Source organism: Bos javanicus, chromosome 8 (genome assembly GCF_032452875.1).
Source record: "Bos javanicus breed banteng chromosome 8, ARS-OSU_banteng_1.0, whole genome shotgun sequence".
NCBI classification, from domain to species: domain Eukaryota; kingdom Metazoa; phylum Chordata; class Mammalia; order Artiodactyla; family Bovidae; genus Bos; species Bos javanicus.
The window spans coordinates 16,099,674-16,124,584 of NC_083875.1; the positions used below are offsets into that span (position 1 = coordinate 16,099,674).

Here is a 24,911-nt window from a genome sequence, read left to right on the forward strand (position 1 = left end):
ATACCATATGATATCACTTATATATGGAATCTAAAATATGACAGAAATGAACCTATCTATGAAACATAAATAGAATCACAGACATAAAAAACAGACTAATGGTTGGGGAAGGTTGGAGTTAGCAGATGTCGACTTTTATATATAGAATGGATGAGTGATAAGATCCTACTGTATAGCACAGAGAACTGTATTCAGTATCTTATGATAAACCATAACGGAAAGGATTATATGTGACATATAAGTATGTGTGTATATATATATCTATATAGAGATAGATAGGTATAGCTGAATCATTTTGCTGTACATTAGTAATTAACACAACTTTGTAAATCAATTATACTTCAATAAAACAATCCAACCATTTATTTATTCCAGGAACATTCATTGAGCACCAGTGTTGCTTGGGATATTCCTGGATTGGGATATCTGTTTTCCTGGAACTACACTCAGGAGAAATTACGTACCACAGTGATACATTAGGCTAAGCCAAGAAGGGAAAAGTATATTCTTAGTTTATTGTTGGAAAGAGTTTTATGGACTTGTGTTCTAAGTCACAGTCCAATTTCTTCAGAAGAGGGAATGAAGTGGGCTTGCTACTCACATCCCAGTCTTTTAAATGGATAGTTTTCTTTTAGAAATACACGTTATAGGAGAGACATAAATTCTTTTTTTAATATAAATTTATTTTTTTTAATTGGAGGTTAATTACTTTACAATATTGTATTGGTTTTGCCATACATCAACATGAATCCACCACAGGTATACACGTGTTCCCCATCCCGAATCCCCCTCCCTCCCCCCTCCCCGTACCATCCCTCTGGGTCGTCCCAGTGCACCAGCCCCAAGCAACCGGTATCATGCATCAAACTTGGACTGGTGATTCATTTCATATATGATACTATACATGTTTCAATGCCATTCTCCCAAATCATCATAAATTCTTTAAGTGCAATTTGAAAGTTGCTGCCTCAAAACCACCTCATATCTCAAAATCATTAATGTCTTTTTTATGCAAAATTCCTTCCTTGAACGTGGGAATTTATCAGTTTGATTTTGTGTGTGTGTGTGGAGCGTCATGGAGCAAATCCCATATATTTGGGCCACACTACATTTGCATCTCAGTTTCATTTTTCATGCCCGGAAACAGTATTCTCTTGATGAAAGGCAGCTTCTATTGCCCTTTTTCATGCTCCTTTTTTTTTCCCCTGCTTATTCTGTGATCATCTTCTTACTCATCTTTAAGTCTGGATAAACTGAGATTGAGCAAGCAGAATCCAGAACCCTCTCTCTGACACCCCAAACCGATAGCTCTGGTTTTCCTGCACAGAGATGTGACTGTCCATGTGTGATGACTGAGTCAACATGTTTCCTTCCTACCCTTGTTTCACTGCTCTCTTCCACCCCATTGTAAATTCTTAATACTCCCTTGAACTTGCTGTGTGATTAAATAAGTCAGTGCACTGTATGTGCTTTGTTCCCGTATCTTCTTGTCTGCTTGATTAGTTCTCATTCATCCTTTAAGGTACCACTCATACATCACTTTTTCCGTGACACCTTTTTCCTGTCTCTAAATATGACCATTTCCTTTACTCTCTCCTGCAACACTGCACATCAACCAACATTTGTTACTCTACATGCCCCACATGTCTGTTTAATCAACTTGTAATCTCTAGGAGTTCATGGACTCCATCTTACTATCTCATCTTCAACAATTAGAAATATTTCTGACACGTAGGAGTTGTTCAGCACATTTGTTGAAGGGATTAATTTCTGGGACCAAAAATTTTGCTTCTTTATACTAATAGCTGCCTAGAGAAATGTCTCAAGAAGAATCATGAAACTGAGTCTGAATGAAGACCAAAATTCTGTTGTCACCCACCCGTGTGGTCTTCTATGAGTACAGGTGAATTTGGGGACATGGCAACATATGTGCTTCTATTCAGCATCCTTACCTGAAGACGACTCAAAACATGGGTGTACCTATGGCTAATTAACCTTCAATTAAAAAAATAAATAAAAAGTCTAATCAGAAATAAGTATATTTATTGTCTCCCTTCCTATTAAAGTTTCAAGCATGTCTTCCAATATTCATTATTTTCCAAGCATAAGATAAATTTCCTTCCCATATGCTTATTTATCATCCCATATTTCCCATAAATATAGCATTCATCAGTGTTATGTGATTATATACATAGATATACATAAAATTATACATATGTATAAATTTATATATGTATCTATATTTCCTCCTAGCTATGATATATTGGTGTTCTGAAAGGCCTTGTTTGATGACACCAATGTATCTCAATGTCCTGGAAGAGTTCCTGGCATATTACAGTGTTAGTTACTCAATAAATGTTTGTCGAGTTTAGAATCAGCTTAAATTAAGGGGCAGAAAGAAATAAAAGTCTCATGAGGGAGAGAGAAAGCCTAGAGAGTTAGTATGTTTATATGCGTAAGGGGAACAGTTGATGCAGAGTGAATAAGTAGGAATTATTATATAGAAAGCACAAAGATTCTCTCTGCAGTTTTATTTGAACTTCAGTTTTATTGCTTGTAAAATGAGGATGTTAATTTTGTAATTTCTGAGATAACTCTAGGTGTCTCTACTACTACTCAAATCCCCCAAAATAAACCATATCTCAGTAGTTCTATGTTTTTAGTAATATTGTTTAACCCATGAAAACAAATATATGCACTCCATAGCAAAAGAAAATGAAAAAAAAGCACATAGTAGATGTTGAATAAATTATAATTGTGTATTCACCTCCCATTTATTGTTCAATAGCATTATATAATAGCCTACTTCAGTTGATAATGGATTGAAATAGCCAGAAAATGAGAATGCTGGAAGGATTTCTTTCTATGCCTTGTCTAAAGAGTCCTGTTTCTCATATAATGGAACATCCTTTACAGCAGATTGAAATAGAGTTTTAAACTGACTTCATTATAGCCATAATGTAAAACGTAAGTACATCTATTCTAAAAGTAGTGAAATGACTGCATTTTTTCCCTATGCTTTTCTGAAAGAGCCTAAATGTTTTCCACAATTTAAAATGTGATTAATATTAGTTGATTAAATATTATTGATTAAGATAAATGAAGTAAAATATTATCATAACATACTATAATATTATATGGCATAAAATAAAATTTGTTTTATAATCCCAGGGACAGAGGAGCCTGGTAGGAGGCCATCTATGGGGTCGCACAGAGTCGGACACGACTGAAGTGACTTAGCAGTATACATATATGTACACAAAACCTGAGTGTGTGTGTGTGTGTGTGTGTGTGTGTGTGTGTGTGTGTTTGTCACTCAGTCATGTCCAACTCTTTGTGACCCCATGGACTGTAGCCTGTCAGGCTCCTCTGTCCATGGAATTCTCCAGGCAAGAATACTGGAGTAGGTTGCCATTCCCTTCTCCAGGGAGTGTGCCTGTGTGTGTATATATATATGTGTGTGTGTGTGTATATACACCCACACGTATATACATACATACATACATACTTCTATACAATCAACTGAGGTTTTCTTGAAGTTTGAGAAGCACTACCAAGGCAGTAACTAAAAAATATACCTAGAGCTGGTGGCTCATCCTGAAGGTGATCAACAGCAAGAAAGTCAAGGAATGAAGTAGTTACATGATGATAACAAGCATTCTTGCATGTGCGCACACACACACACACACACCCCTTTGCATAATTCAAGAACAGAAATGTGGTGATAACCATTAGTTTCGAGGAGTGCCAATGTCCCCGTCTTGGTCTTTACCAGATAATTTATAGCTTTCTTAATTCTATCAGTAGAAATCATGATTTAATGGCTTCAAATGCTTAAAACCTATGTCATTAGAGTTTATGAGGCCTTTGGTATACCATTTGCAGTTTGAAGCTGTGAATTCCAGTTTACTGTGCTTCTTTCTTTCTACCTCCTTATCTGGTTTTTCCAGACACCAGGGTTGAATGGTGCCTGGCCTGTTAATCAGAAAGTGTACAAAGATTGTGTAATGGTGGATATGAATATATTATATCATACAAGCATGCATAATTCATTCACCCATGCATCTATTTATTAAGTGCAACCATGGTCTGAGCTAATGGCAGACAACAAGAAGATTTAGAGGACAGAAGGAAAGAAGCTGGAGTATTTTCCCCTCAACCTCTCCTCACCTGAGATGACATCTCAAGAAATGACCATGTTCCTTGGTCACAAAGATGAATTAAAGGAATGAATGGGTAGGTTCTATGTCATTTGTGAAAACACAATTTGACTGATAAAATTTAATATTATTTTCACTTACCAAAGCATCATGTTAAATGGTTATTCACTTTTTAGAATGGTGTCGTGCATTGGTAACTAACTCCTGACTCCCTGAAGCTTGCTGCTGCTGCTGCTGCTAAGTCACTTCAGTCGTGTCCGACTCTGTGCAACCCCATGGACTGCAGCCTACCAGGCTTCTCTGTCCATGGGATTCTCCAGGCAAGAACACTGGAGTGGGTTGCCATTTCCTTCTCCAATGCATGAAAGTGGAAAGGGAAAGTGAAGTCGCTCAGTCATGTCCGACTCTTAGCAACCCCATGGACTGCCACCTACCAGGCTCCTCCATCCATGGGATTTTCCAGGCAACAGTACTGGAGTGGGGTGCCTTTGCCTTCTCCCCCTGAAGCTTGATATACCCCAAAAAAATACTCAAAAGAAAGAAGTAGATAAAGCCAGCTTAAAAGATCATTGCTACAAAACTGCCCAACTTAATAGGGTTCCAAATTGTCTGCCAATTCCAATGTCTCCGTAATTCCTGACTACAGATGGCATTCAAGACCTAAGTCCCAGAATGGAATACATGTATCATTTCCTCTTAGAGATCTGAGTAAGATATGAACCAGTACACTCCAAGAGGTACACTGGCAACTTCACTGAGTGTGATAGACCCTGGAATTTTGAAGCTGAAAATGAAGAGCTCTAAGTTCATGGAAGTGACCTCCGCATTTTTAGGACATTACATTGTTCTCCATTCCCATACAGTTCTGCAATCTGGCTGTAAGCCTAGCCTTTGCCAGTCACTTTGCCCTTGCCATCGAGGGTAAGCCCTTCAGAAAACAGCCAGAGCACTCTAGTGAAGGAGAAAGGTAAGCAGTGCTCTTAAGATGCTGCCAAAAGAATAAAGTTAGCAAGAAATAAATCTCCCCTGGGATGTGCAGTAAGCAGTTCAAATAATATACTCAACCACAGGAAAAGAAAAGAATCAGTATTCTGTCCCCTATCACAACCGGATTCTGCTTTCAGAACCTACTATTTCTTACAGACAAAAAGGTGAGGGAAGAAGAACATTGTGGGTCTTTCTTTCTTTCTTTAATCACAGTTTCTTTCCTGAGTTAAATTTAGCGTTATCCTTGGAGAATTGGCAACACGTATTTTTTACTTTTGTTTGAAATGATTATAGATTTGCAGATTGTGGGCCCTTCCATGCATCACCTGGTTTTCCCCAATGGTAATATCTTTTCTAACTGCAACATATTATCAAAACCTGCAATACTCTAGAAAGTGAACTAGAAAGTGATGGATAATTTACATATTTATATATTTTATATACTTATATATCTATCGTTTCCCTTTATGTGCTCCAAAATCTTCAGAGGCTCTTATGGCTCTGAAAATTACTAAAATTAGTCCATATACTATATATTTATAAATCAAGGGGGAAAAAAAAAGATAATATCCTGATATGTAGACATGATGTAGATTTTAAACTTGATAAGTGTCTGCTATGTCCATTGGAGCTCCACCATGCCCTTTCATTTACTTAGGGTCTTTGTCAATCAAAACATGATATTTTAAGGTGCATTTTTGGTAATTACAGCCATTTGATTAACGTCTTTCAAATATCTTTGCCAATTTTATTGGCATAACTAGCCATTGTTTAGTGGTTTAGGATTAGTTCTGAGTACATTAAAAGCCTCAGCATATATTAGGGTAGAACACAAACATGTGGGTTGATGATTTGATAGATATTGATTGTGTTTAGTGGGATTTTCCTGTTTAGGAGCTTTTGTTGTATCATATCTGTTATTTCCAGAAGTACAGCAAATGTAGGGCCTTGCATGCAAAATACTCTGAACAAAAACTCGACAATGACAAACAGCTGACATTATTCTCAGTCTGATCAATTTGTTGAGTGTATCTTCCACATTAGGACTAAATGTGTGCTCAGTGTGTGACTCTTTGTGACTCCATGGACTGTAGCCAGGCTCCTCTGTACATGGAATTGTTCAGGCAAGAATACTGGAGTGGGTTGCCATTTCCTACCCCAGGGGATCTTCCTGACCCAGGGATCAAACCTGTGTCTCTTGAGTCTCCTGCATTAGAGGCAGGTGCTTTGCCGCTGAGCCACCAGGGAAGCCTAAATATTGGCGCTAATTAGAAGGATTAATAATAGAAAAGGAGATTAACCAATCAGAATAGAGTTAAAACATATAATATAAATGTGAAACACTTGTGGCTCCCAATGTATTCATTTCAGTACTGAACTTTTAGATAGCTTTCTAAGTTAATGACAGCATTTTCCAAAGTCCTGTTTCTCTGTGTTCATACCATTCTGTCCACCTGATAACACTGTCTCCCTCATGCGCTCTGTGAGTTAACTTACTATCATCACTGTGCCATTCATTTTAGGTGTAATTTTTTAAGAGCTTCCAAATTCACTAACAGAAAGGTTCTTATATTTTTATTTCTCTTTTCTGAGCCATAGTTTTCTCACGTTAAAATAAAAGGTAAAGTTTTATATTGCACCTACTGCCCGTATCTGCCAAAGCGCATGTATCCTGAACACAAGACTTGCATTGCATTTACTTTTATGGTCCAAACCAACAAATGCATTTTTTTAGATTTAAGCTCCTTGCTGAATGTGTGCCATTGAATTTAACTTCTTATTTTTTAATTAGCTATTTGGCTATCTTAGAACTACCATCTTAGCTATCAGGGAAGCCCCAGAAATAACATCAAGTGGGCTAAATGCACACTCTAGCATGAAACAGACCACGTGTACTGCCAAGAGAACCCACCTTCTTTCTCCTAAAAGGAGAGGAATATTTAACTATGCCAAGATGAAGTTTTTGATGCAAAGAGGAGGGAAGAGGAAAGGAGTTTGTTTGTTCTTCTAACTCCAGTGACACAAGCAAACTTACAGAGAATATTGTAAGGAATCTCAGCACTGTTTACCATTCATTCTCTGTAGCCCAGAAACTGGCAAGCAGTTCCCAGTTGATTTTCAAGATGGCTGAAGAATTGATTGGGGTTTGAGCAGATGCTGAAACTGCTCCCCCTGCTTCCATGTTAGCATGGCTACCAGTTCAGTGAAATCAGGCTACTCACACTCCCACCCCAGGGAACACACATGAGCCTCTCATGATCTCATACTAGTTTAGCTTTGTGAGATTAGCTTAAAAGGTTTTTGTGACAGGGTGTATGTAAAGCATTTGTATAATGCCCCAGTGTGTACATGCTCAGTTGTTCAGTTGTGTTGTGACTCTTTGCGACCCACCGGGCTTCTCGGTCCATGGGATTCTCTAGGCAAAAATACTGGAGTGGGTTGCCATTTCCTCCTCCAAGGGATCTTTCTGACCCAGGGATCAAACCCATGTCTCCTGCGTCTCCTGCATTGGCAGGTGAATTCTTTACCACTGAGCCCACCTAGGAAGCCCTGTATAATGCCTGCCCTATAGTAAATGTTTGATAAATGCTACTCGTTGTATAAAATATGATAATGGATCTATGCTTCTATGAGTGGTAAATCTTTTGGGGGCTCTGGAAATCTTCAGAGATTGATCTACTAACCTGATGAGCTAGTTAAGAGTCTACACAAACTAATACCTTTTCAAGAGGTATTAGCTGATGCCATACTTTCAGCTATTAGTATAAAATCCCCATATTACTGCTGGCTCATCATTGCTGAGAAAGCTAATTACAGGCACTAATTTTATTGAGACAAACTTCATTGTGCAGAAATAAAATATTGAGCTGAGTTTATGAAGGCAGAAATCAAAAGACAGGGTGCAAGGGAATAAGGTAGATAAAATTAAGCCCTGATGCATTCATTTGTCATCACTCTGTCATTAAATGCCAATCATGCTCAAATGAATATATGTTTTGCATCCCCTACCCCCCAAACAATCTCACTCTTGATGGATCAACTACACTGCACACAGGAAATATGAGTTTGCAGAGTATAAGGTACTGAGAAACCATGTCTTTAAATCAGCACACTAGTGTGCTCTGAAATGCACAGTGCCAATGTTTTTTCTCTACAAGTAGCTTTTTTTTTTTTTTTTTACCATTATGTGAATTTATTGCTTGCAACCTATGCCACAGCCCCAGAAACTGAACTCTTATATTTATCCATAGAAGAACATGGTGATAATCTCAACCCTGTCTTCAAAGATATATTGTATGCAGCTTTCTACAAAAGGAAGGGAATGTATTACTTTTTCTATGCTAGTTAAGCTTGGATCTTCCTGGTCTATAAAATGTCAGTAGCTATGAATTGTGCTGAAACCTGCTGCATGGTTTGAGACGATTCCTCTCTACACTGGGGATTTGGCTTCGAGCACAACATTCTTTTTCTGCTTGGGTGCCCAGCCTGCATTTTTCATAACTCTACAAACAAAAACTAGCATTGCAGCCATGAAAAAGGGAATTATTGAGATAGGAACAAAAAGCAGACAGTAATGATTTAAACCACACTAGTAAGTATGTATAAAAAGCTCTTTTTTAAAGCATGTGTAAAATTTTAAAACTTATCTTTCCAAGGTCAAATTTTAATGCCTAACAACAGTAGAGATAAAATGTGTGACACTTTACCTTAAAGTCAGCTTTTAGTGTCATTTGCAATTTGGGTCAACATGTAGAATGACTAAAAGTTTTTTGTATATACTTTAAATTCTAGCATTATTTTATATACCCGGCAGACAATTTTGAAAAATGAGACATATGTAGCAATATAACTAGAAACTCCCAACTCTAGTCATGTCAATATAACTAAAACTAGTCTTGCCTTCCCTACATTAAAGCTAGAAAGCTGAACAAAGTATATGAAACATTTGATTGCAGACATTAGACATTAAGCAATAACAGACTGGTTCAAATGTTGGCAATTGTGGAACAAGTGGAATTCTCAAATGTTGCTACCAATCTGAAGACAGTTGGTATTTTTTTTTATAAAATTAAATGTCCACATATAGAATTTTCCTCCTTGGTATTTACACAAGAAAAATGAAAACATGTCCATGCAAAAATATGTACATGAATGTTCTTAATCAACCTTCTTTATAATTTAAAAAGACATGGAAATGCTCATCAACAGATAAATTATAGTATAACAATATAATAGAATATTACTCAGCAACAAAAACGAACAGACTACTAAATATGTAACAACTTTGATAAATCTCAGAGATTAGCTTAGTGAAAGGATGCCATGCAAACAACAACAACAGAAAGCAAAACTAGTGATGCTGATGCATCCTAGAAATGTAGTGGGTAAAAGAATCCATATATGAAAGTGTCTATACTACTTATATAAACATCCACTCCAGTGTTCTTGCCTGGAGAATCCCAGGGACGGGGGAGCCTGGTGGGCTGCCATCTATGGGGTCGCACAGAGTCGGACACGACTGAAGCGACTTAGCAGCAGTATAATTTATTGTAATAATGATTATATTATATATGATTAATACTGAATAACTATATATTTATAAGGAGATCCAACCAGTCCATTCTGAAGGAGATCAGCCCTGGGATTTCTTTGGAAGGAATGATGCTAAAGCTGAAACTCCAGTACTTTGGCCACCTCATGCGAAGAGTTGACTCATTGGAAAAGACTCTGATTCTGGGAGGGATTGGGGGCAGGAGGAGAAGGGGACGACAGAGGATGAGATGGCTGGATGGCATCACTGACTCGATGGATGCGAGTCTGAGTGAACTCCAGGAGTTGGTGATGGACAGGGAGGCCTGGCGTGCTGCAATTCATGGGGTCGCAGAGAGTCGGACACGACTGAGCAACTGATCTGATCTGATCTGATATATTTATACATCATTTTATGATAATATTTTATTTATACTTGAAATTTATGGAGAGTAGATCTTAAGCATTTTCACCATAGATACAAAAAATGTGAGGTAATGGAAATGTTAATTATCTTGATCCTGGTAATCATCCCACAGTGTGTATGTATATTAAATGATCATGTTGTACACTTGAAAACATATGGATTATATTTTCAATTATTTCTCAATAAAGTTGGGAGGGGAAGAAAAGGAAAACTTTAGCCCCTGCCTTAAAAGTTAATTGATGCTATGTTACAAATTTCAACTGCCTCCTCAGGCCCTCTCCAGGGACACAGTGGTGGTGTGTGTGTCATTTTCAATGTAAATTCCTGTGTTTTATGCATTAGGTCTGAGTGATGATATGCTGAAGAAGATTTGAAGCATAAATATGCTTCAAATTGAAAAGAGGAAAGGAGATAATGGAACCAGATGCCGAACAGAGTAGCTGGGAAAATGGACTGCTTTTTCAAATTACTGTTTAGGGACTGTTATTTTAACTCTGCTTTTGATGAACACATTTTGACTAAAACTTAGAAAAATGACACAGTTTACTTTTCTCTGTTTTCCATCGCGGAGTCTACCTTGCAACTTGAATCACCTGGGAAGAAAACAATGCAAAAGAGAGCATTTACCTTACTGAGGAGAATGCTGCATGTCGAGCTATTGAAAACTCTGCCTTCTTTCTCAGTGGAAAGACCACTGCTGCAGCTGAGTCCAGCAATTTGCTCTTTTGGAATTGTGGTAGTGTGGTTATATGGTTGCACATGGACAACCCTCTGAAGCAGAAACATATTAAAGTTTCTAGAGTGAGTTTAATGGACCACAGAATGATGCAAGTTTGCTCTGTAGGCAGTGTTCTGTTTTCCAGTTTCCTTTGCAAGTGTATGGAAATAATAAGCGTATGCATTTTTTAATTCAAGAAACTAAACTACCAGTAAGACTGTTTCTCTTGTCATTCATGATTGGCTTTCCCCTTTAAGTCATCATTATTTATTTTATTATTCATTTTGGCTTTGTCTCTTCAAATTAAGTGCTGCCACTTACAAAGACTGTGTATTTACAGACAGTATCAGTAAGAAGCATCTATGAGAAAAAGCCTAGTAGACAGTCACATTGGCACATTCAGAGGCAGGATAAAGAAATGAAAGCATAAACGACAATAAAATTAGCCTAAGCACACATATTAATTCAAAAAAGAAGTCCAAATGCTGTTCCCAGGACTATTTCTCAGTGACATACATGGAGAGGAAGTATTGTTAATTGGACACCAGTCACATTCCAAAACATTGTGCTAGGTGAATTGTATTCACTGTCTTGTGTATCCTTCCTAACAGGTTTTTGAAGAAGTGACATGTGGAAGTTGGGGCTCAGTGCATATAAGTAATTGTCAAAGTCTCATCAGCAACCAAGTATAAATCTTAATCTTTTTAACTCTCAGTTTGCTTCTGCATACAAATCCTCCTAATTTACAGTCTCTTACGGTTTGGCAACCCACTCCAGTATTCTTGCCTGGAGAGCCCCAGGGACAGGGGAGCCTGGTGGGCTGCTGTCTATGGGGTCGACATGACTGAAGCATCTTAGCGGTAGCAGCACAGTTAGGAGAGGTAATACCACTCAGCTGCAAGTCCTCTCCAAATCCTTCATGTAATTTCTATCTAAACAGAAACAATGCCAATAGCTATCATTTATGAAGTCTTATTTTGCTCCAAGTATTGTGCTAAACATGGTATATATGTTGTCCCATTTAATTTCTGTTTCAGTCCTGACAGGTAGGTAGAATTTTCTGCACTTTGAAATAACAGAGTCACTTTTCTTAAGTTCTTTCATTCATTCAACAGTATTGAAGGAACACATTTTATGTGCCAGGTACAAAAGTACAGAAGTGAGAAAAAAACAGAAAAAATGATATAGGGTGGTCTGATGTTGAGTCATTCAGTTTTTCCTTGGAGTGGTGAAGGAATAGATCACCTTAAGCTGAAATTGAGGGACAGAAAGGAGGAGGAGGATCATAGATAGAACTCAGGAGGCCGGATCGTCATAGGGAAGGAGAAGGATATTATAGGAAGATGATGTAAGTAGGATGAGATCATATAGAGCTTTGTAAGCCTAGTTAAAAGATTTGGATATTTGACTTGTGATGGGGAATCATTGGATGGTTATAAGCAAAGGAGTAAATGACTTGATTTAATTAAAAAAAAAAATCAACTCTGGATGCTGCATATAGAATGAATTGTATGGAGAAACTCCGAAAGTACTTGCAGTGATCCAAACGATATATTGATGATGGTTTGAGAGTGGATGATAATGGTAAAAAGCATTATTTATGAGGACACAGTATCTATAATAAATTGCAACCCATTGGGCAAGCCTAGATTTAATTGATTAAAATGTATTATGTATCCTTATTTACAGTTTGGAGGGCATTCTAATCATGTTAAACCCTAATTTAAAATTTCTCCAGGCCAGAATACTGGAGTGGGTTGCCTTTCCCTTCTCCAGGGGATCTTTCCAGCCCAGGGATCGAACCCAGGTCTCCCTCATTCCAGGTGAATTCTTTACCAGCTGAGCAACCAGAGAATTCCCGATTTAAAAATATTCACATGTTAAAAAATAAAAATAGTGGTAGAAATTGGAGACAGGAAGACATATATGAAGATGCTAGTGATTGAATGTGTGATGAGGGATAGAAAAAGATCAAGAATAGTTCTTAGATTTTTGTCTTGATTACTGGGTGGGTGATGGTCCACCTCAACACATACTTTGTTGATGTGGGGAAAAACTAGAGAAGGATCAGACTGGGAATGAGGCAAGAAGAGTTATGTTGCAGCCATGTCAACTTGGAAATGACTAACTTTCCCAGAGTCAGTCATGTGACTTCTCTAGGATATAAAGCCTATTTTGTCTGATACTGAAGTCTGAATTTTTATCCTACTAGATTGCCACTAACATCCCTCTCCTGAGAGTCCCAGTTTTGGAAGCCTTATTAACTCGATGATCATTTCATTTTGCTTGGTAAAGCCTTCAACTTCAATGATATCTTTATTTCATAATTAGAGAAATCTTCATAAATGAATATGTTTACCACCTTTTTTTTTTAACCTGTAAAAAATGAAATCCAAGAAGTAATTACAAAAGTGTAACATTAAAAAAGGGTGAGTAGATTTCTCATTTTATCCAACTTTAGCATATATTATGAGATACAACTGTCCTATTACAATCCTTGTTCAAATAAAAATTTTATGTAAGGCTATAATTATGGAAATTTTAAAAAATGTAAAGATGAAAATAGCAATGAGTTTGTTCTTTCAGGGTCAAAATAGAGGGAGGAACTTTATTGTTAAGAACATGTAAGAGTAGCTTCTGGATTATAAACGACTTCAGGAATAATTAGTTAGAAATATGCTCTAGAAGAAGCTAGTGGGAAAAGAAGAAAAGTAGAAGGATTGGTAAACAGGACTTTTATATTCCATTATCATTTTGTAGTTTTGTATGTGTGTTGAAAGTGTCAGTTGCTCAGTCGTGTCCAACTCTTTGCAACCTATGGACTGTAGCCCTCCAGGGTCCTCTGTCCATGGAATTTTCCAGGCAACAATGTTGGAGTGGGTAACCATTCCCTTCTCCAGGAGATCTTCCTGGCCCAGGGATTGAACCCTGGTCTCCTGCACTGCAGGAGGATTCTTTACCACTGAGTCATCAGAGAAACCCCATAGTTTTGTGTATTTTTATGCTACTATTTGAAACTAACCACTAATTTCCGTCTTTAACAGAACAAAAGGTACAATATGCTATTAGTGAAACTCTGTAATTCTATTTTTCACTACTATAAGGACTTACTTTTCATTTAATAGTCATGCCATGACCAATTTAATATTAAAACAGAAAATAGGAGGCTCATAGATATCAAGTTCCCACACTATAATTAAGGGAAAGTATCTCTTAAGTGGCAAATTGTCACGATTTTGGAAAAAATAATCAATCTATATTAAGACTGGCCTAGTTTTCATTCCATTAAAGTTGTGAAAGTGGCTTTTGGTGTCTGCAGATCCTTAGTTTAATTCTGTGTTTCTGGGCTAGATGGCAGACGGTCAGACTGTCCAGTCCAAATGATTGACAGTGTCCACACAGCTAGGAGCAGTGTATGTGTTTGCAGTTCTATTTGTTTTCGTGTAGGGACAATAATCAATTCAGAGAGGTACATTTCTATTTATGCAAAGGGTGTTTATGGCCAGAGGGACTTCATTTCTGTGCCTTCATACCCATGGCTCTGACTTGCAGGAATACCTTGAAATTTTAATAATACAATGTGGCATTTCTGGTGCCTGGTGACGCAAAGGGTCTCTGTAAAGCCGTCTTCTGTCACCTTGAGACACATCACTTCAATCTGTTTTGATAACGGCTGATGGGGGTCAGAGAGAGCTCAAGGGAACTGACATTGAGTGGGAATCTCTTGTGAATGTGCTGCATGTATGTGTGTTTATACACACAGGCACAAGTACACAACCTCTGTTTATTATCCCCTTTTTAGAAACCATATTCTATTTCGGTGGTTACAAGACTATAATTTTATGTGAACTGTTTGTTTTAACCAGTTGAGGATATATCTTAATAAGCATTTGTTTTTGAATAAAAAGATTTTTTATGTATAACATGCACATAGAAAACTACAAAGATGAGTATACAGCTTTCACAAGTTGAATACTCCATATAAGCACAACCTGCTCAAGAAATAAGATCTTACTTGCAACGCAGTAGCCCCTCTTATGTGTTGTGGTATGCATCATCGCTCAGTTGTTTCTGACTCTTTGTGACCCCCATGGACTGTAGCCTGTCCTCTTGCCCATATTCTCCAGTATTCTTGCTTGGCGCATCCCCATGGACGGAGGAGCCTGGCGGGCTATAGTCCATGGGGTCACAAAGAGTTAGGCACGACTGAGCTACTAATCCCTCTCATCAGTTCAGTTCAGTCGCTCAGTCATGTCTGACTCTTTGCAACCCCATGAACCGCAGCACGCCAAGCCTCCCTGTCCATCACCAACTCCTGGAGTCTCCTCAAACTCTTCTCCATTGATTTGGTGAGATGCCATCCAACCATCTCATCCTCTGTCATCCCCTTCTCCTCCTGTCTTCAATCTTTCCCAGCATCAGGGTTTTTTTTAAATGAGTCAGCTCTTCATATCAGGTGGCCAAAATATTGGAGTTTCAGCTTCAACATCAGTCCTTCCAATGAACACTCAGGACAGATCTCCTTTAGGATGGGCTGGTTGGATCTCCTTGCAGTCCAAGGGAGTCTCAAGAGTCTTCTCCAACACCACAGTTCAAAAGCATCAATTCTTCACTAAATCAAATCCATTATGATTATTCAGTGAAAGTGAAAAAAAGACTTAAGGGACTAAATCTGATAGAGTGCCTGATGAACTATGGACGGAAGTTCATGACATTGTACAGGAGACAGAAATCAAGACCGTCCCCAAGAAAAAGAAATGTAAAAAAGCAAAATGGCTGTCTGAGGAGGCCTTACAAATAGCTGTGCAAAGAAGAGAAGCGAAAAGCAAAGGAGAAAAGGAGAGATATAGCCATTAGAATGCGGAATTCCAAAGAATAGCAAGGAGAGATAAGAAAGCCTTCCTCAGTGATCAGTGGAAAGAAATAGAGGAAAACAATAGAATGGGAAAGACTAGAGATCTCTTCAAGAAAAGAGATACCAAGGGAACATTTCATGGAAAGATGGGCTCAATAAAGGACAGAAATAGTATGGACCTAACAGAAGCAGAAAATATTAAGAAGAGGTGGCAAGAATACACAGAAGAACTGTACAAAAAAGACTTCATGACCCAAATAACTACAATGGTGTGATCACTCACCTACAGTCAGACATCCTGGAATGTGAAGTCAGGCGGGCCTTAGGAAGCATCACTATGAGCAAAGCTAGTGGAGGTGATGGAATTCCAGTTGAGCTATTTCAAATCCTAAAAGATGGTGCTGTGAAAGTGCTGCACTCAATATGTCAGCAAATCTGGAAAGCTCAGCAGTGGCCACAGGACTGGAAAAAGTCAGTTTTCATTCCAATCCCTAAGAAAGGCAATGCCAAAAAATGTTCAAACTACCGCATGATGGCACTCATCTCACACGCTAGTAAAGTAATGCTCAAAATTCTCCAAGCCAGGCTTCAACAATACGTGAACCCCTCTCATAGCCCCTATTATTAAGCCCTTCACCCTGAACAGAACTTCCAGCATGACTCCTAACACCATACATTATTTTTATATGTTTCTGAATTTTATATAATGGAGTCATACATATTGTGTTCTCTTCTGCTTCCTTTTTTTTTTTTTTTTTTTTTTTGCTGTTCAACATGTTTCCAAGTTCTGTTCAGGTTGGTTAGTGAAATAGTCAATTTTTTTTTTTTTTAACATTTTGGTGCCTCAGTAAAAATGCCTTCCAGTAAAGTTTTAGCAATTTATTCTTCCAATAATTGCCCAAAGAATGTGTTTTATACCTTCACCAACAGTTGGCAGGTTTCAGTGTTTCAAGAATACCAATCCTGTGGGCAAAACACAGAGCCATTAGTAGTTTTATTTTTTATTTTTTATTAGCCATCTGTATGTCTATTGTTAATCACTTGTTACTATTCTTTGGCTTTTTTATATGGGATTTTGTTAATAATTGACAAAAAATTTTGTATATTATGGATTCAATGGTTTATATTCATTCAGAAAATATTGAGTACCTATTCTACTTTGTGTCAAGCCTGAGCAGGCCACCAGGAATAACATAATTATAAAGAAAACTAAGGCTGCTACCCTCACAAAGCTTACATTTCAGCCCTTTTTCTTTTGGCTATAATGAACAGACACTTTGAATTATGAAACTGAAATTTATTTTGCTTACATAGAGATAAGGAATCTTGGTTTACTCCTTTATATCCAAGGTTTTCCATGAGGCTGAGATGCAGCATTTAAATCATCTTTAATCATATAAGTGAATGTTCACACTGTACATAACATTAAATAGCCAAAAAGTAGTTTTAAAAAGTAACCAAATCTAATTACTGGAATGTTCTCAGATGGGCATCTTTTCCAATGAGCTGGCTCTTTACATCAGGTAGCCAAAGTACTGGAGTTTCAGCTTCAGCATCAGTAATATTGATTCTAGTTGATAGCACTTAAAGTCATGTTTATTCAGTGTTGAATGAACTCTGTGAGGAGCCTATAGGGTTGGAAACTGCTAGAAGCCTTTATAACCTTCAACATAAGAAGCAGGTTAGTCCAGTACTTAAAAAAACTATTCATTGAACTGTACATTTTATCTATTTATGTATTTGACCACACTTTGCAGCATGTGGGATCTTAGATCCCCAACCAGGGATCAAACCCGTGCCTCCTGCTTTGAAAGTGCAGAGTCTTAAAGACTGGACTGGCAGAGAAGTCTCAGCTCAGACCTTTTGAGTCTGTAATTTTTGTAGGTTAAGGAAGGGTTGACCTCCAACTGAGTTAAAGCTCTGGCCTCACTATTAAAATATGTGCCCAGAAAATTATTTAGATTAGCATCATAATATGAAAAGTAAATCACTCCCAATGGCCAAGTCTTTACTATGCCCTGTATATTTCTATCATATCCAGATTTCCACCAGCCTAAGAAATTGGAGGTACAAATTAATGTACATTAACTATAGCTCCAAGTCTCTGGTACTTGTCTCTGCCTGCATATGGAATCTAGGTTCCTCTTTAAAGCCTACACATTTCATTCTGGATGTTACTTTTAATGGGCACATCTGAATTCATGGATATTCATGTACTTTTTATTCACTCATGACCACCTCTTTGGCAAACATTGGGGTATTATACGAATAAGATGAAAAGTTCTTACACACATTCCTTGTTCAGAAGCATCTTAGGCAGATCTTTTGTTTATGTTTTTCTATAATTAGGAAATTTTATTTAAAAGGACATAGTCATTTCAATTGATGCTTTCAAACTGTGGTGCTAGAGAAGACTCTTGAGAGTCCCTTGGACTGCAAAGAGATCCAACCTGTCAATCTTAAAGGAAATCAACCCTGAATATTCATTGGAAGGACTGGTGCTGAAGCTGAAGCTCCAATACTTTGGCCGCCTGATGCAAAAAGCTGACTCCTTGGAAGGAGGAGAAAGATTGAGGGTGGGAGGAGAAGGGAGCATGAGAGGAGAAGGGGGGCAGAGGATGAGATGGTTGGATGGCATCACTGACCCAATGGACATGAGTTTGAACAAACTCTGGGAGATGGTGAAGGACATGGAAACCTGGCATGCCTTTTGGGGTCAGACACAACTTAGCGACTGAACAACAAGAGTTTCAGTAGATGTGTGACTTTTGACCTTTGATGTTAACTATAATTTTCTCTAAAGAAAGGCTTCTTCATTTAGACTTATGACAGCAGCTCATATTTTTTCTGCCAATAAAACATAGATATTAGATTTAATTTCTATAATCTGTGATACAAACTGATTTCATTATTGATATACTTGTTTCTATTCAGAAGATAAAAACTTCTGATCCAATATTTTAAAGATATAATAACTATTGAGGCATTCAAGCTTTCGAGACATCATATAGCCTCTTTGACTATACCTCAGAAATCTGAAATAATGGATGTCAAAAGCATTTCTCTTCATTTTAAGTAATCTCGTCCAGCCATCAGTGAACTATAACCCACAGGCCGAAACTAGCTCACTGCTTTTTTTGAATAGCCCATGGGCTAAGAATGAATCTCATATTTGTAAATCAGGGAAAAAAGGAACAATATTCTGACATGTAGACATGATGTACGTTTCAGACTTTTTAAGTGTACACTGTGTCCAGTGAAGCTCCACCTTGCCCTCTCATTTACCTATTGTCTGTGGCTATAGGCAGGTTTAACTGGCAGCACAAAGCAGTTGTGAAGTTGGGACAGAGGCTATCTGGCCAACAAAACCTAAAATATAGTAATATTTTGGCCCTTTATAGAACAAGGATCCATATCCTAATTTTAATAAATTACTTTATCAAAGTAATCATTTTATCCCATTCTAACAAACAGCTCTTGTCTTAGGCAGTACTGTGGATTTTATACAGTTGGCCTTCTATACCCCTCCCTACCTTACCCCTTTGTGTGGGTTGATTCCTCTCTATCTTCCCATCAATCATCCACTTAGTAATCCCTCATCCCACTAGAGATGGGCTGTGTCTTGAGATAGCTTTCCTGGTTGGAATCAGAGGGAAATGTGAGGATTGAAGAAGAGGCATAGACATTGTGCTATGGCTGGCTTTGAACAAAGAAGAAAGGGACCACAAGCCAATGTGGAATGTTGGTGGCCTCTAGAAGCTCAAAAGGCAAGGAAACAGATTATCCTCTAGAACTACCAGAAAGAAATACAGTACTACTGCACTTTGATTTTACCCCAGTGAGAACTGTGTCAGACTTCTGACCTACAGAACTATATAATGTATTTGCTTTGTTTAAGCCACTAAATGTGTGGGAATTTATTATAGCACTCAGGAACTATAATTATGTAGCGAGATAGATATAGAATATTATATAGTATATATGTCTATGAGGCTTCCCTGGTGGCTCGGTGGTGAAGAATCTGCCTGTAACGCAAGAGACGTGGATTTGACTCCTGAGTTGGGATGATCCCTTGGAAGAGCAAATGGCAACCCACTCCAGTATTCTTGCCTGGGAAATCCCATGGACAGAGGAGCCTGGTGGGCTATGGTCCATAAGGTTGCAAAGGGTTGAACACAACTGAACACACACACACACAGCATATGTATATGATATATAATATTTAGATAGACATAGATAAATTTGGATAGATAGATGTCAGTTTGAATCTATCTCAATAGATTGTATTTTAAGGAAAATTTAGTGTTGCCTCTACCTTAGGTATTTTCATGTAGTCCCTTAGCTCTCATTTAAAATAAATAGCCTAGTTCATTTTAAAGATACTTTAACCTTCATCTAGTAATTTATTTGAGAGTGAAGGGTATAGAATTTTCCTCCAAAGAAACCTTGATCACACCTAATAGTGTTAGAATTTATTTCTGTTATGTTAGTTGGCATCATAGCAGATACCTAAAATAGTTTCACTAGCACATTTTTTTCTCAGATATTCACTCTATTTTGATGTGTAATTGGGCCATGTATGTTTATCTAGCATCTTATATTATGATACTATAACATAGCTTTTTAAAAGCTAGAAATTTGCCATCTATGGAAAAGGGTAAACATTATTCAAGATTTGGGGAAATGATTCATTGATCAGCCCATGTTAGCGTTTATACATACAGCTTTATTGTCTCTACCTATCTTCTGCAATTTTATTTGTGCCTATGATCATCAGAGAAACGAAGTATGTTTCTGTCAGTGTTTCAAAACAAAGGGAACTAGTTCAACACTGAGATACTAACCTGAGAAAGCCGTATTCCTGCCTTCACTTATGACTTCATTTGTTCTTGACTATTCATGTTTTAAAAGCACATGTGACATAACTAGCAGTAGAATTGCACCATTATTTTATGAAAAATATAAATACTCTTTTATTTCAAAAGTAAAAAATGTTTATTGTTTAAGATTCAAGCTGTTTGAAAATCATGTAATATAACTGAAACTTTCTTCTCAACATCAGTCTTTCCCTCCCCAGAGGTAGCCACTATTAACACTTTGGTACAGATCTTTAAAAAAAATCTAAAAATTGTTGTAAAAGTGATGGTTGTTTTATTCAGATAATTTAAAGAACATTATTGTATAATATGGACATCCCTGGTGGCTCAAATGGTAAAAATCCACTTGCAATACAGGAGACCTGTGTTTGATCCCTGGGTCGGGAAGATCCACTGGAAGAGGGCATGGCAACCCATTCTAGTATTCTTTCCTGGAGAATCCCCATGGACAAAGGAGCCTGGCAGACTACTGTTCATGGGGTCACAAAGAGTCAGACACGACTGAACAACGAAGTGTGCATTGTATAATATATTGTTCTACATTTTGCTATTTTCATGTAACCATATATCATCTTTCGTTGTTGAGTTAGATAACTTTTCAAATGTTTATTGAACATTTATATTCCTGCTTTTATGAATTGCCTACCTATATACTTTTTTCAACTGAGAAGCCTTAAGGATGTTTACTTTTTATTGTTGGTTCATATGAATTCTTTACATAGTATTTGGCACATTTATTGAATTAAAAATTTGTCCAGTTATCACACATCTTGGAACATTGTTTAAATTGTATTTTCTCCCAATTATATTATTACCAAATATCTCAGGCTTTTTTTTTTATTTTATTTTTTTATTTTTAAACTTTACAATATTGTATTAGTTTTGCTAAACATCAAAATGAATCCGCCACAGGTATACCCATGCTCCCCATCCTGAACCCTCCTCCCTCCTCCCTCCCCATACCCTCCCTCTGGGTCGTCCCAGTGCACCAGCCCCAAGCAGCCAGTATCGTGCATCGAACCTGGACTGGCGACTCGTTTCATACATGATAGTATACATGTTTCAATGCCATTCTCCCAAATCTCCCCACCCTCTCCCTCTACCACAGAGTCCATAAGACTGTTCTATACATCAGTGTCTCTTTTGCTGTCTCGTACACAGGGTTATTGTTACCATCTTTCTAAATTCCATATATATGCGTTAGTATACTGTATTGGTGTTTTTCTTTCTGGCTTACTTCACTCTGTATAATAGGTTCCAGTTTCATCCACCTTATTAGAACTGATTCAAATGTATTCTTTTTAATGGCTGAGTAATACTCCATTGCCTCAGGCTTTTATAATTCTGTATTTTGAATCTCCCTCGAAAGAACTTTCCTAATCAAAGATCCTAAAATAAGAATTATCTTTTAATTTTAAAAAATATTTTCACCTAATATATTTTTTTACAGTTCTGTACAAAATAACTCTTCAGTCAACCTGGACTTTCATATTTGTCTCTGGATGGCTATTTTACATGTTTTACCTTTCATAAAAGTGAAAAATAATATTCTGGGTTTGAAAACATATGTTATTACCTTGAATTCTGAAATAGCATCAAAGCTAACTATAGCTATTTTAATGATATATTCCTGGCCAAATACTTTAATAAAATCCAACCACCCGCCACCCCAAAAAACGAAAATGTGAAACAAAAAATACATTTCCCACTTTTTAAAAGAAACAGATGTGCCTATGAATTAAACTTTAAGTTAATTAAATGTATAATCATACTTTATAAACTGCATATGCCTAATACCTACCAAGTTTTATAGCTTCTTCTATTTTTAAAAGAAAATAATGATTCAAATGAAATATTGCTTATATTTATGGTTTCAAAGAAAAACTATCTGTGAAATATACTTCTTGCCAATCAAAATGATGCAGTTTGGTTTAGATTAGAGACGGTCAACCAAAGCTGATAGTTGTTTCATTTTTAGAAAGGCCTGTCCCACAATAATACTAGATCTTTCAGTTCCAGTTTCACTGAGATATAGTTGACATTCATCACTGAATAAGCTTAAGGTAGAGACCTTAGGATGTATAGTAAAATATATTGTGAAATGATTACCATTATCATGTCACACAATAATAATAAAACAAAAAAAGGAAAGAAACAATTCTTTCCTTGAGATGAGAACTGATAGAATGTACTCTCTTCATGCTTTTCATGTATAGGAAGGAGTTTAACAAACATGAACTGAAAGAAACTATTAAATTTCAACAAACCTGGTTCCCAATGCATATATTTTAAAAAGTGGAATCTTCTGCTATTAACTCATATAATACCTGTGTAAATGCATGCAGTAAAGACTCTCCAGGGGATTTTAGAAAGACAGAACATGATTTGTATTTACTAGTTTAAAATTTTAACCTGGAAATTGTTTCCTTACTATACGTTATAGGAATGATCTTAGAAATGCAACTACTCTGAAACACTAAATCTTTAAAACATCACCAGGATTATGGGAGACGATGGAGAGGACAAACATCAGAATCCTAGAATGTTAATAATCGACAGATTCATAGTTAGAAAGAACCTTATAGGAAAATGTGTGTCAGTGTATTCTAAATAAATCATCTTAAAAAAAGAATTTCATGAAAACAGTTCCTGTGTTAAAATATCCCCAAACAGTCCACAGAACTCATGAGAATATCTGAAAGATAGTGCTATATCTTTCTTTCTTTCTTTAGAATGCTAGTAAGGGTGTAGTTAGTGAAAACAATATTACTCCAGTAGTTTGTGTATATAAATCCCCACTCCCAAATTCCTAATTTTGTGTGTATGCAACTTAGATTATTTACTGGATAAATACATGCAAAATTTTTTCTTCTGGATTTCTTCTATTTTTTACATCATGGTTTTTGACACAGATGCTGAAATACTGCTGGGGTATTTTATTTTCATACATTCTGAGATTCATTGGCAGCACCAGTTATTTTAACCAAATTAAAGTCAATAAATTCCTTCCATTAGATTTGATTTCCTATAAGAACCTTATAGGAAAATCTGTGTCAGTGTATTCTAAATAAATCATCTTAAAAAAAGAATTTCATGAAAACAGGTCCTATGTTGAAATATCCCCAATCAATCCACAGAACCAATGAGACTAGCTGAAAGATAGTGCTGTATCTTTATTGCTAAGCCTTTCTCACAGATCAGTGCAAAGAAATAGAGGAAACTAATAGAATGGGTAAGACTAGAGATCTCTTCAAGAAAATTAGAGATACCAAGGGAACATTTCATGCAAAGATGAGCACAATAAAGGACAGAAATGGTATGGAACTAACAGAAGCAGAAGATATTAAGAAGAGGTGGCAAGAATACACAGAAGAACTGTACAAAAAAGATCTTCATGACCCAGATAATCACAATGATGTGATCACTCACCTAGATCCAGACATCCTGGAATGTGAAGTCAAGTAGGCCCTAGGAAGCAACACTATGAACAAAGCTAGTGGAGAGGATGGAATTCCAGTTGAGCTATTTCAAATCCTGGAAGATGATGCTGTGAAAGTGCTGCACTCAATCTGCCAGCAAATTTGCAAAACTCAGCCGTGGCCACAGGAATGTAAAAGGTCAGTTTTCATTCCAATCCCAAAGAAAGGCAATGCCAAAGAACATTCAAGCTATTGCACAATTGCACTCGTCTTACATGCTAGCAAAGTAACGCTCAAAATTCTCCAAGGCAGATTTCAACAGTTCACGAACCCTGAACCTCCAGATGTTCAAGCTGCATTTAGAAAAGGCAGAGGAAAGTGAAGGTAGAAGTTAAAGTCGCTCAGTCCTGTCTGACTCTTTGCGACCCCATGGACTATGCAGTCCATGGAATTCTCCAGGCCAGAATACTGGAGTGGGTAGACTTTCCCTTCTCCAGGGGATCTTCCCAACCCAAGGATCAAACCCAGGTCTCCCACATTGCAGATGGATTCTTTACCAGCTGACCCACAAGGGAAGCTCAAGAATATTGGAGTGGGTAGCCTATCCCTTTTCCAGTGGATCTTCCCAACTCAGGAATTGAACTGGGGTCTCCTGCATTGCAGGCAGATTCTTTACCAACTAAGCTATGAGGAATTTAGAAAAGGTGGAGGAAGCAGAGATCAAATTGCCAACATCTGTTGGATCATTGAAAAAGCAAGAGAGTTCCAGAAAAACATCTACTTCTGCTTTATTGACTATGCCAAAGCCTTTGACTGTGTGGATCAAGCAAACTGTAGAGAATTCATAAAGAGATGGGAATACCAGACCACCTTGCCTGCCTCCTGATAAATCTGGGTGCAGGTCAAGGAACAACAGTTAGTACTGGACATGGAACAAC

The 24,911-nt window shown here is 37.3% G+C and overlaps 1 protein-coding gene across 10 annotated transcripts in view; it reads left to right on the forward strand.

Moving 5' to 3' along the window:
• LINGO2 (leucine rich repeat and Ig domain containing 2) overlaps positions 1 to 24,911 on the forward strand; it is a 1,446,924-nt gene that overhangs the window by 654,054 nt on the left and 767,959 nt on the right. The window lies entirely within an intron of this gene.